General features: G+C 35.5%; 1 protein-coding gene across 2 annotated transcripts in view; it reads right to left on the minus strand.

Annotated features, from left to right (window-relative positions):
* The window catches only part of PPME1 (protein phosphatase methylesterase 1), a 66,323-nt gene that overhangs the window by 44,694 nt on the left and 8,380 nt on the right, over positions 1 to 13,249 (minus strand). The window lies entirely within an intron of this gene.

Below are 13,249 nucleotides of genomic sequence, written 5' to 3' on the forward strand. Positions count from 1 at the left end.
GAAAGAACACTGATATAACGCTGATGGTATCATGGGAGATGAGAGGGACAATCTTCAATATATATTGCTATCTTTTGATTTTTGAACCATGTATTTAAAAATGTAAGACTATTGTAAAACAAACATAAGCAATAAAGGTATATTTACAACCTGTCTTCAACCTTGGCTGGAACACAAGAAAGAAATCCTGAGCTTTCCCCTATTTCCACACCTATTCTTCTCACCAGTAATGGAGGAAATTCAGAATTCTATGAGCAGCAAAACATTATCTCCTGCCAGACATTTTCCTGCATAGGGATGAATGGAGAATAGGTACAAAGTATCATACAAAGCCCTTTTAAGATTTAAGTTAACACAAAATCACTTTAGGTTGACAATAATACAGGAAAGAATTACAACTGAGCAGCTGGGCAGTCAGGTTTGTATTCTTTCAAAAGTCAAGTATTTATTGACTATGTACTCTCTTGTAGGCATTAGAACATGTCAGAAGTTCTCAATTCACATAACAATAAAATCACTTCAGGAGGTTTTTTTCACTTTCCTTTTTTCTTATTTTAACTGTTGTTCAAGTACAGTTTTCTGCCTTTCTCCCCCATCCCAGCCCACCCCCCCACCTCCCTCCAGTTTCCATGTCCCCCCTTATTATTGTCCGTGTGTCCTTTATAGTTGGTCCTGTAAACATTCACCCTTTTCCCCTAAAATTCCCTCCCCTCCCCCCTGTAGGGTCACACTCCTAAAAATTGATTTAAATGGTCTGATGTGTGACAAAGCACTACTTCTTTTCAATCCTCACCCAAGGGTATGTTTTTATTAATTTTAGAGAAAGAGGAAGAGAGAAACATCTATCAATTGTCTCCCATACATGCCTGCATCGTGGGCAGGGATAGAACTCCCAAGCTACTAATGTGCCCTGATTGGGAATCAAAGCTGCATCCTTTTCATGCACAGGCTGATGTTCCAACCAACTTAGCCACACAGCCAGGCCAGCACTAACTTTTAACGTCCCCCAAGTTGAGAGGGAGGTGGTAGGAATATAAAAGTAGAGTATACGATTTGGAATGGGAGAGGGATTCAAACTTTCCACAGTTCCTACTATTTTCCTATCATTTGCTACAAATTCCTAATACAGTATGGGCTTGAGCAAGTTCAAATTACTTAAACTCATTCTGCCTTGGATTGCAGTAACTAAATAAAATAACACATTTTAAAAGAATCTATATGGTATTTGATGGTTGCTCAGTAAATGAACAATCCTATCTTCTGATAGAAAAACTGCCTTTGTGAAAGTAAACTACAACTTCAACCTAGACCCATTTTTTTTCTTTTGCTGGCTGCACCTAAACTCCTACTAGAAAACTAAAAGCAGAACTCTTAATTCTACCTATTCATCAGTCACAAATACATCTATGCATATGCTAATTTTAAATATAACCACCACAACATGGCATGCCCAACATGTTACAATGGATTCTAAGGATCTATTATGAGAAGATTTTTGATATCTCCACAGTACTAGTACCTAACATTTATTATACATTACAGTGAGTCAATGTGTGAAGTAATTTACAGGCAGAATTCCATTTAATCCTCACAAAATTTTGAGTTATTTTTATCCCCATTTCACAGATGAAAAACAGATTTACAGATATAAAGTAATTTGTCCAAGGTTATACAACTACTAAGTGGCAGTGATGGCATTTAAATCTAGTTCAAACCATCACTCTTCAAACCTTCTGCTTTTTACCCTAATGCTATATTAATAATTCTCAGATTCTTCTTTTTCTCTCCCACTCTCTCATTTATGCTTCTGAGAAGTATTAAAGCTTTAGGGAATATTATCAAAGGTTTCCTTTTCAGATTCTAAATATGGCTGACTTCGTCAAGGCCACAGAAACTTTACAAGTTGGCTGGGCATCAGTTAAAGAAAAATTACTTCTTGCCCTGACTGGTGTGGCTCAGTGAAGTGGGCATCATCCTGCAAACCAGTCAGGATTCCCACTTGTCTGGATTGCAGGCCAAGTCCCTGGATGGGGCCATGTGAGAGGCAACTGATAGATGTTTCTCTTCTTCCCTTTCCCCCTCTCTAAAATTAAATAAATAAAATCTTGTTTTTCAAGAAAAATTACTTCCTATAAACAGAAATTCTTCCTGAGAGAATATCCTCTGCTTCTAATTTCCTTCATTTAAAAAAAAATAAAGTTTCAGGGACCACCCAACTTATAGAAATATATGAGCAATTCCCATCTGGTAAAAGAGCCAACAATATATACCTCCAAAAGCTGTTCCTACTCCCAGAGATTTTTCTGGCATATTTGTAACATCTTCATTTGAACATGTAATTGTTTCTACACTCCACAACGTTAGGCAATTTTGCAACCAATGTTAGAAATGAAATAGATAACAAAGACCTTACATTAATCTTTACATACTAGTGAGATAATGTTTGTTCTTAAGAAACTAATGTCAAATACTTAAATATCTAACATATACAGAAATAAATAACCTAAGAGGCATGTCTAAAGTGTTGTGAATGTTGAAAGGCGGAAAGAAAGATTACTTTCAGCTTGAGAAATAAAGAGATGCCTCAAAGGAAAAATAACATTTAAGCTAGGCATTGAAGAACAGACAGAATTTGGACTAATGGAAATAGGGAGGAGTAAAGAAGACATTTAAGGCAGAGAGAAGGGAACAAATAAGGGTCTGGTATGGTGCCTATCATAGGTGACACTGATAAACAAAATTTTAAAAACAGCTAACTGCGATACATGAGAGTAAGTACAGCAGTTTGGAAAAACTAAAAGGAGCTGATACAACTAGAAGCAGATAGTGGAGAAGGAATAGTATTAGAAATAATAAAGTAAGAAATATGATATGTCCTTTTTCTGTTATTTGTGTGTTAGGGTCCCAAAAGTCAAAGAGGGTTTAGGTGGTATTGTAGAAAATGAGGAGCCAATAAAATGTACAAATTATTTTAGAAAAGATCAATGTGGTGAAAAGTATAAGATGGACTTGATTCTGGAAATTACTATGTTGCAATAACTTGGTTAGAAGATGGGAGTCTAGACTGGCAATGAAATTAAAAAGGACAAAAACATAGAAAGACCTTTCAAAAAAATAATCAACAAATCTCAGAAATGTTAAAGCTGTGAAAGACAGTAGAATCAAGGTCAATTCTAAAGTTCTGAACTAAGATACATTTTAAGTCATATAATTTATAAATAAAAATCTACTTTAGGATATATATAGAGAGAGAGAGAGAGAATTTTTATGTCACAATTAAGTTTATTTCAAAACCCCCCAAAATAAATGTAATTTTCTTCCACTTCCTGCTACTGGAGGGAGGAATCTGGCAGAGAAGGGATGGAATGGTACTGTGAGAAACACAAAGGAAATACAGCTTCTGCCTAAGGCAAGGGTTTCAAACTCATTTTCACCAGGTGCCACATCAGCCTTGCAGTTGCCTTCAAAGGACCAAAATAATTTTAGGACTGTATAAATGTAACTACTCCTTAACTGTTAAGGAGCTGAAATTGCATTTGGCCCTTTGAACAATCAAATATGTTTATCAAACATGTTTATAGACATTTTGCTGTTATCACAGACCCTGTTCAGAATCTGATGAGCGTTATAAACTCGAAATCTAAAAAAAAAAAAAAACAAAAAGCAAGAGTGTATATTTTGTATACAGTTCCACTGGTGCAAGGAAACCCATCTGTGAATCCCAAATTAAAAACCCTTGGTCACAGTTTGACCATAACAACCTATTTCCAGGGGGAAAAAAGGAATTATTTTTTAAAAAGAATGAGGAGATACTAAACCCTTAATACGTCCTAAACCTAAATTAATTTTCGATTTGCTACCTATTAGTTTTCATAACCCAGTTCTGCCTTTATTAAATTGTGTGACCTTCTTCAAGTCATTTAACTTCTGAGTTTCGTTATGTTAGATGAAGTTATATTGCCTATTTTACAGGGGTTTGTATGTGGGTTAAAGTAGGCTTCTTATCCCTTGCTTACTCTCAAATTAGTTTGTGCTAATTTGCTACTGTGTGATTCATGAGAGCATAAATGTTCTCCATTTGTTTATTAATGTACTCCGAGTCTGACACATTGATGATTATCTGTTGACAGTGTGAAATGAGCTAACGTGCATAAAACACTTCGTCTGCTGCCTCAGTAAATGTTGTTGTTGTTGTTGTTGCTGCTGCTGCTGTTGTTGTTATTATGCTTTGAGGCTAATATAAACAGAATCCTCCTTACTGAATCCTCCCAGAGTTTTCATTAAAAGGTAGTGGAACACTACAACACTATGTTAATCAAGACTGTGGTCCTAGCATGACAGTAAACATACAGATTTCCTGAACAGAACTGAAAGTCCAGAAATAAACTCTAATATGCACAGTCAATGGATTTTCAACAGAGGGGTCAAGACAATTCACTGGGAAAGAACCATCTTTCCAACAAATGGTGTTAGGACAACTGGATATCCATGCACAAAAGTATGAACCTGAACCACCTTCTCAGACTACACACATTAACTAAATCAAAGTGGATCGTAAACCTAAACATGAGAGCTAAAACTATAAAACTCTAAAAACACGGGAGTAAATCTGAGATTTTGGGTTAGGCAACAATTTCTTAGATACAACACCAAAACAGGAAATGATAAAAGAACAGATTTAGGAGTTGTATTTCATTAAAATTAAAACTTTTTGTCAAAACTATATACAATTTGATGTAGTGCCATTTATTTGTTCTTTTGTTTCCCTTGCATGAGGAGACATATCCCAAAAATGTATGGGCTGTAAAGTCTTTAATCCATTTTGAGTTTCTGTTTTTGGTGTAAGCAAGCAGTCTAGTTTCATTTTTTGCATGTATCTGTCCAGTTTTACCAACACCAATTATTGAATAGATTGTCTTTACCATGTTATGTATTCTTGCCTCCTCTGTTATAGATTAAATGACCATACAGGTGTGGGATTATTTCTTGGCTCTCTATTCTGTTCCACTGATCTGTGTGTCTGTTTTTATGACAGTTCCATACTGTTTTGATTACTGTAGTCTTGTAGTATAATCTGGTATCAGGTACTGTGATAACTCCAACTTTGTTCTTCTTTCTCAATATTGCTGTGGCTACTCAGGGTCTTTTGTGGTTTTACATACATTTTAGGATTATTCTAATTCTGTGAAAAATGCCACTGGTATTTTGATAGGGATTGCACTGAATCTGTACAGTGCTCTGAATGGATAGACAAATTTCTATATATACACAATTGAATATTATTCAGCCTTTAAAAAGAATATTATCCTGTCACAGTCTATAACATGAATGAACTTTGAGGATCTCAGGCTAAGCAAAATCAGCCGGTCATAAAAAGACAAATTCTGCATGATTCCTCTTACATGAGATATCTAAAGTAGATGGAGATAGAGACAGAGAGATGGAGATAGAGAAAGAGACAGAGAAGACAGAAACAGAGATAGAATTGTGGTTGGCAGGGGCTTGCAAGGAGAAATGAGTTGTTTGGAGGATGCAGTTTCAGTAATGCAGGAGGAGGAATAGTTCTGGGAATCTGTTGCACTACAATGTGTGTGTGGTTGACAATACAGTACTGTACACCCAAATATGGTCAGGAGGGTGCATTTTATGTTATGTTTTCATTTTGCCACATTAAAAAAATTCATGAAGATTCTTAAAAACATATACATACTTTTTATACTATAGCTATGTACAGATTATCTTAAATTTCATTTCCGATAATGACAAGCTTTGGGATCATTAATAACTTAAAATCTGCCTTAACACCCTCAACTATAAGCTCTGAAAAGTGATTACATAATACTTCATTAGGTACATAAGTAGATACATAATACTTCATTAATGTTAATTATTATGAAAATACTGTCACAGCTGAGCCACAGGGTATATTGATAACACTTTCTTTCTTGTACTTTGGACTTTTTTCCAGAATAATTGTCTTTTATTCACTTGTTTTTTTATTAAACTATCATTAATTGCTTCCCAAAACCTTTTTATAAGTAAAAAAAAACTTTTAATAGGTACCTCACAATAGAAGAAACACAAATAGCCCACAAACATATGAAAAGGTTGCTAATTTCATTTATAGTGGGGACATAAAATTTAAGTCACAGCAAGGTACCATTTCACACCCATATGTTTAAGAGAAAAAAGCAACCCTGAATAAAAACCTTAAACAGCATTCAGTAATCATATGAGGTCTGTCCAGAAAGTATCTATCCATGTACTATGAAAAAACAGACATTTACTGGAGAAGTAACAAGATGCAAGAAACACTGTATATAGGACAATGATGTCTCAGTACCCTTCAAGGTTACAACCATCTAAAGAAACTCTGCTTCATTGGTAGCAGTTTGAATCAAGTCATTAGCAACTGTTGCACTATGTTCCTTTTGCTCTGGTAGCAGAAGCCCCAGAAGGAATTTTGCCACAGTATGTTTAATGCCAAGATCCTGTGTCAAAATCTTGGACACAGTAGTTTTTGGAATCCCCAGATCAGCTTCATTTTCACACTCTCAGTCACTGATCTTTGTTGATTTGCAGCTTGTACATGTTCAACATTTTTAGGTGTTCTGTTGTTGTAGGCCTTCAGGAATGTGGATCACTTTCAGCAGATTCTTAACCATCTTTTAAGAATCTCTGCCATACGTTTTTTAGGCTGCACTCATTGCATCATCCCCGAAAGTCCTCTAAATCATCCCAGTAGTTTCCTCGAAGGAATGTTCAAGCTTAATACAAAATTTGATGCAGATTCATTACTCTACTCGCTCATTTTGAATGTGACAGCCACAGTACACATGCTAATTCAATGGTGTCTACTGCCTGCAACTGACTAGTAAAGTCGTCATTGTTCATGCATGCACATTCCTTGGCTGCCAGGTTACATCAATATCGCACAAACTATTCTCATTATATAAACGATGCTGACTTTTTCTGAAAAGACCTTGTACTGTTGGTAGTTTTTATTGGTAGTATAATTGGTCATTTTGAACATTGTATATATGCACACTTATACACATATACTATATAAAACAAGTAGGTAGTTAGGTTAATGTCATTAGGTCTAAGATTTCCATTATAAGAGCAAAGAGATAATTTTTAAAAATTTATTTTTTATTGTAATTTTTCTATTACCATTTAATCTCCTTCTACCCCATCCTCCCAGCAATAACCACACTGTTATCCATGCCCATTAGTTCTTTTTCCTTTTTTATCAATACCTTACCCCCTCAACTCCCCCCCATCAGTAGCTGTCATCCTATTCTCCACCTTTCAGCCTTTCCCTATTTTCCTTCCTTGTTAGTTCAGTTTGTTCATTAGATTCCACATATGAGTGAAATCATATGGTAAAATGTCTTTCTCTGACTGGCTTAATTCATTAAACATAATTTTCTCCAGGTCCATCCATGCTGTCACAAAGGGTAAAACTTTCTTCTTTTTATAGCCAAATAGTAGTCCATTGTCTAAATATCCTATAGTTGTTTTATTCACTCATCCACTGATGGACACTTAGGCTGCTTCCATATTTTGGCAATTGTAAAGAACACTGCAATGAACATAGGGGTGCTTATCTTCTTCCAATTAGTGTTTTGGATTCCCTCAGGTATATTCCCAGAAGTGGGATCACTGGGTCAAAAGACAGATCCATTTTTAATTTTTTTGAGGTATCTCCATACTGCTTTCCACAGTGGGTACACCAATCTGCATTCCCACCAAAAGTACAAAAGGATTCCCCTGTCTCCACATCCTCGCCAGCACTTGTTTGTTGATTTATTGATTATAGCCATTCTGACAGGTGTGAGGTGCTATCTCATTGTGGTTTTAATTTGCATATCTCTAGTGATTAATGATGTTGAACATATTTGCATATGTCTATTGGCCATCTGTATGTGCTCTCTGGAGAAGTGTCTATTCTGGGCCTTTGTTCATTTTTTAATTGGGTTGGAGATTTTTGGTTTTGAGTTTTGTAAGTTCTTCATAAATTTTAGATATTAACCCCTTATCAGATGTATTGGCGAAGATGTTCTCCCATTCTACGGGATTTTTTACTTTGTTGATGATTTCCTTTGCTGTACCAAAACTTTTTAGTTTGATGTAGTCCAATTTGTTTATTTTTCCTTGCCTGGGGAGATGTATCAGATAAAATACTGCTATGAGCAATGTCCAAAATTTTGCTGCCTATGTTTTCTTCTATGACCTTTATGGTTTTGGGTTGAACATTTAAGCCTTTGATCCATTTTGAATTTATTCTTGTGTATGGTGTAAGAAGGTGGTTTAGTTTCATTTTTCTGCATTTATCTGTCCAATTTTCCCATCACCCTTTATTGAACAGACTATCTCTAGCCCATTGCATGTGCTTGCTTCCTCTGTCAAATATTAATTGGCCATAAAGGTTTGAGTTTATTTCTGGACTCTCTATCCTATTCCAAGAAATACAAAGGATTGTAAGAAAATATTATGAACAACTATATGCCAACAAACTGGACAACCTGGATGAAACGGATAAATTCCTAGAAATATACAACCTTCCAAAACTAAATCAGGAATAACCAGAGAATCTGAATAGACAAATTACACCTAATGAAAATGAAGCAGTAATCAAAACACTCTCAACAAACAAAAGCCCTGCACCAGATCACTTCACAAATGAATTTTACCAAACATTCTGGTAAGAACTAATACCTCTCTTTCTCAAACTATTTCATACAATTCAAGAGGGAAGGCTCCCAAACTCATTTTACAAGACCAGCATTAGGTTTAACCACCTTTCAGAGGTACTTAGCACCTACAACTTCTGAGCCTTTATGTCAGGGGTGTCAAACTCATTTTCACCAGGAGCCACATCAGCCTCCTGGTTGCCTTCAAAGGGCTGAATGCAATTTTTAGGACTGTATAAATGTAACTACTCCTTAACAGTTGAGCGAGAGCTCCGCACTGCTGCTGGGTAGAAACAAGGTGCCAGGCCAGATAGAAACAGGTGGAGGGACAGATTGGGCCTGTAGGCCTTGTGTTTGCCACCTGTACTTTATAGGATTGTGATGTGAATTAGCTTGCGATTTTATTTCCCTTCTGGGAGTAGTTTTCAGTTTGTTCATTTGTTAGTGAGTTAATTCTTTAACTTGCTATCTTCCTAAATCTTGATGGTATCTCATCTTCCCTCTTCTTCTTTGCTCTTTGGATTTACCCCTTTTTCCAAATTACTTTACTATAATATAATTGGGTTTGGAGAGAGAATGGAGATAAACACATGAACTACTTTAATTTCCATCACAACCCTCTGGGGTAGGTACTATTATCTGTGTTTCGCAAATGAGAAAACTAAAGCCAAAGGAGATTAAGTAACTCATAGAAGGCCACAGAAAGCAGCAGAGCTAGAATCATATTCTCAGGGTCTCTTCCTTATTAGTTTTCAATACTACCCTCAAAATCATTCTAGGTGTTCCATTCTAGAAATTACCAAAGCTAGCAGTGAACACCCAGAAATACCCAGAAAGAGATGGAAGAGAACCCTTGTAGCAAGCCTGCTGAGTACCTTGGAGACTGAAAAGAAAGTCAAAGTTTACAACTGTAATGGTAATGATGGGAAGGTGCAGGAGGTGATGGGAAAGTGAGAAGGAAGAATCAAACAACGCTCAAGTTTTTCTGATAACATTCTCAAGGAGAACACAGGAGGCCTTTTTAAAGAATTCCAACTTACTAAATACTGATTTACCATGTGCTTGAAAATCCTAGGTCTTATTACTATTACTTTTCTGTGTTGGCCATTGGTGAAAATGTTAATTGTTAACTGGGTATAATAGAATCCAAAAATGTATAACATTTCACACAATGTCCTGCATTAGACAGGGCAGGATACTTATGGCCCAGTATATGATGTAGCTTCAAGCAAATAAATGAAACCTTACCCATTTAAAAACACATTCAGATAAGACATTTAACCCACAGGAATTTCTAACCCGCTGAGTCAGATGACACCAAAAGTATACTTTGCTTTAAATGGATTGATAAACACAGACTGCTGCAAGCACAGGAAGAACTGTGAAATTATGCCTTTGGTAATAAAGAATTCTGCTTTACTTAAGTTAGAAAAATTTCTAAATTTTATGTCTATTACTCATCCAACCCAAGAATAACATAATAACTTTTTTGCCAAAACCCTAAAAAGTACAGAGAAAAAAGGATATATAGACAACTTTACTAAAAATGTCTGGCCTCAAACAAAAACACAACCATTGAGACATAAGCAAGAAGGCAAGAGGTAATTGTAGCTGTTCACTCTCATACTCAATGTGTGTGTGACCATACTCAAGGATCAGAACTTATCTAAGCTACTGTTCTGCTTAGGCAGTAGCACAAAAGAAATGAGCCAAGCAGGTCTGGGATCAGAGTTTAAAAGGCCAGTAAGTCTGAAGAAACCCAAAACACTCATTCGAAAGAATATATATACCCCTATGTTCACTGTAGTGTTATTTACAATAGTCAAGCAATGGAAGCAACCCAAGTGCCCATAAACAGACGAGTGGGTAAGTTGTAATATACATACACAATGGAATATTACTTGGCCATAAAAAAGAACAAAATTTTACCATTTCCAACAGCATGGATAGACCCAGAAGGTATTATACTAAGTGATATAAGTCAGTCAGAGAAAAACAAATACCATATAATTTAACTTACATGTGGCATCTAAGGAACAATATAAACAAACAAAACAGAAACAGACTTCTAGATACAGAGAACAGAATGATGGTTGCCAGACAGAAGGGGTTGGGAGACTGGATCAAAAAGGTGAAGGGACTGACAAATACAGATTGGTAATTACAAAACAGTCATGGGGATGTAAAGTAAAGTACAGCATAGGGAATGTAGTCAATAATAGTGTAATAACTATGTATGATGCCAGATGGGTACTGGAAATATCAGGGGGAACACTTTGTAAAGTATATGATTGTCTAACTACTGTGCTATACACCTGAAACATATACAAAATAATACTGAATGTAAACTATAATTGAAAAAATTTTATAAGCCAATAAAGTCCATATTGAAGACTCTCATGAAGTACATTTCAGAACCAACAGCCATATAAGCTCCTCCCCAGACTCATCTGAATGCCATGGTAATTTAGAACAAAAGACTTACATCATAAGCATTCAGCAAATATCTTCAGGGTAATTATTTTGGAGGCTTTTCCCAGTCACAACTTGCTTAAATAAGCAGCTAATTTAATTCCAATTCAATTAAAGAGATGTTTCACTATGCCCTGTATGGCAGGTCCTATTATACTTCCTAGGCACTAGGGCAATCAGTAGGCAAGAAGTTTCCATGGATGAATAAAACTTAGTCCTTGCCCTCAAAGAGCTTGTGCCTGGGATTAAAATAGATAAACAAACAGTCACTGTACACTGATGACAGAAATAAGCGTAGCATACCATGAGAGCCCACAGATGGAATATCCAATCTTTTGGGGGACACTTATGGGGATGAAATCAGGTCAGGGAAGGATTTATAAAAACTATATCTGGTAAGGACTTAGTCAAGTCAAATACTATAAAACTTAGAAGTACCATCCTTATTTATTAAACAATAACCTAGACCAGGAGGAGTTAAGAATATAAATCCTCTAATTATCAATAAAAGATTATGATTTCCCAATATTTAGCGAAAAAAAAAGTTAGTACAGAGATTTTTCAACTTAAATTTGGGTTTATATTCCAAAGGTTTAAAAGTAGGTTGTTGGAAAAACTGAAGCACATTTCCCCTGATTAATATTATTATGAAATATTGGTAGATTCTCTGGGTAGCTCCATCCCTAATCCTCCTTAGCCATAATATGCTAAAATGCTATTTGTGATAAAATTCAGCCAATAATAATGTAGTTTAGGTGATTAACACAGAAAGCTGAATTCAAAGTGATTTGAATATACCAATATTTCAAACTATGGCTCTTTTATACTTAAGGAAAAGTTGTTTTAATTAAAGGGATGAGCAATATTCAATGAAACAAACCAGACAAGCATGTACTTGTGCTAGACACTTCACAGGAATTACCCAAATTTAATCCTCATGACAACTTGAGCTATATTTTTAATAGAATAAATATAAAGGGATATAAACATGTAATCACAGAAGGATATAAACAGGATACAAGTTCATTTTTGCATACTGTCAATAATTACAGTTTGTAAATCTCACTTCTATACTCAACAAGTCGATGCCCCCTGCCCCCATTTACTTCCCTACTAAATTCAGGGTGGAGAATTCTAAACTATTAAAAAAAACATTATGTGTCCACTGTGTCTGAGTATCACTCATTAATTCCTGAAATGTTTATTGAGGTCCTGTGTGCTAACCACTTTGGAGCATGTAAATAAAACACAAAAGGAGTTTACAATTAAATTAAGAAGACTAAACAAGTAGATTACAATCTAGCTGCTAATAGAATAGATAAAATACTGTATCTACAGGGCACTATCAATTATAAGATGAACCATAATTTTATGTATCACTAAGAAAAAGAGCTGCCAATTAAAGTACAACACTCCATCACTTAAAATTTGTTATTTTTTATATTTATTGATTTTAGAAAGAGGGGAAGGGAAAGAAAGAAACATCGCTTTGTTGTTCCACTTATTACACATTCATTGGTTGATCCTTGTACGTGCCCTGACTGCAGATCAAACCCGCAACCGTGGCATATCGGAATGATGCTCTAACCAACTGAACTACCCAGCCAGGGCCTTTTATGTTTCCTGAAAAAGCTCTGTGCTTATATTGATTCATCACAGATCACTTATGGGTATATATAAAAGGAAAATGGGAGCAAAATAAAATACTTAGGTATTCCTAGACAATTTCTTTATACTGTGAGTCTTACTCTTTTCTGAATCACTCTAACTAATACTCTGAGCCTCACACCAGCTCATATGCCAACTTTAACATTACATAGAGAGCTATCTCACTTTTGACTCTGAATTTAGGAATATAGATTAACTCATCCTCACAACCATTTAGTTATTAGTGGTTAAAAATGCTCCACTTTTTTGTCTGTCTCCAGAATTTTCTTCCAAGCTGACAAAACTTATTTTGCAAGTTTTGATGCTGGTTCTGGTATTCACTTATGGACTGGCAATGAGAAACAAGTTAGGGCTGTTACCTGATCAACAGCAACTGTTAAGACACTATTATTTCAAATATGAAAAGGAATGTA

The sequence above is a fragment of the Phyllostomus discolor genome, chromosome 6 (genome assembly GCF_004126475.2).
Source record: "Phyllostomus discolor isolate MPI-MPIP mPhyDis1 chromosome 6, mPhyDis1.pri.v3, whole genome shotgun sequence".
Classification (NCBI taxonomy): Eukaryota; Metazoa; Chordata; class Mammalia; order Chiroptera; family Phyllostomidae; genus Phyllostomus; species Phyllostomus discolor.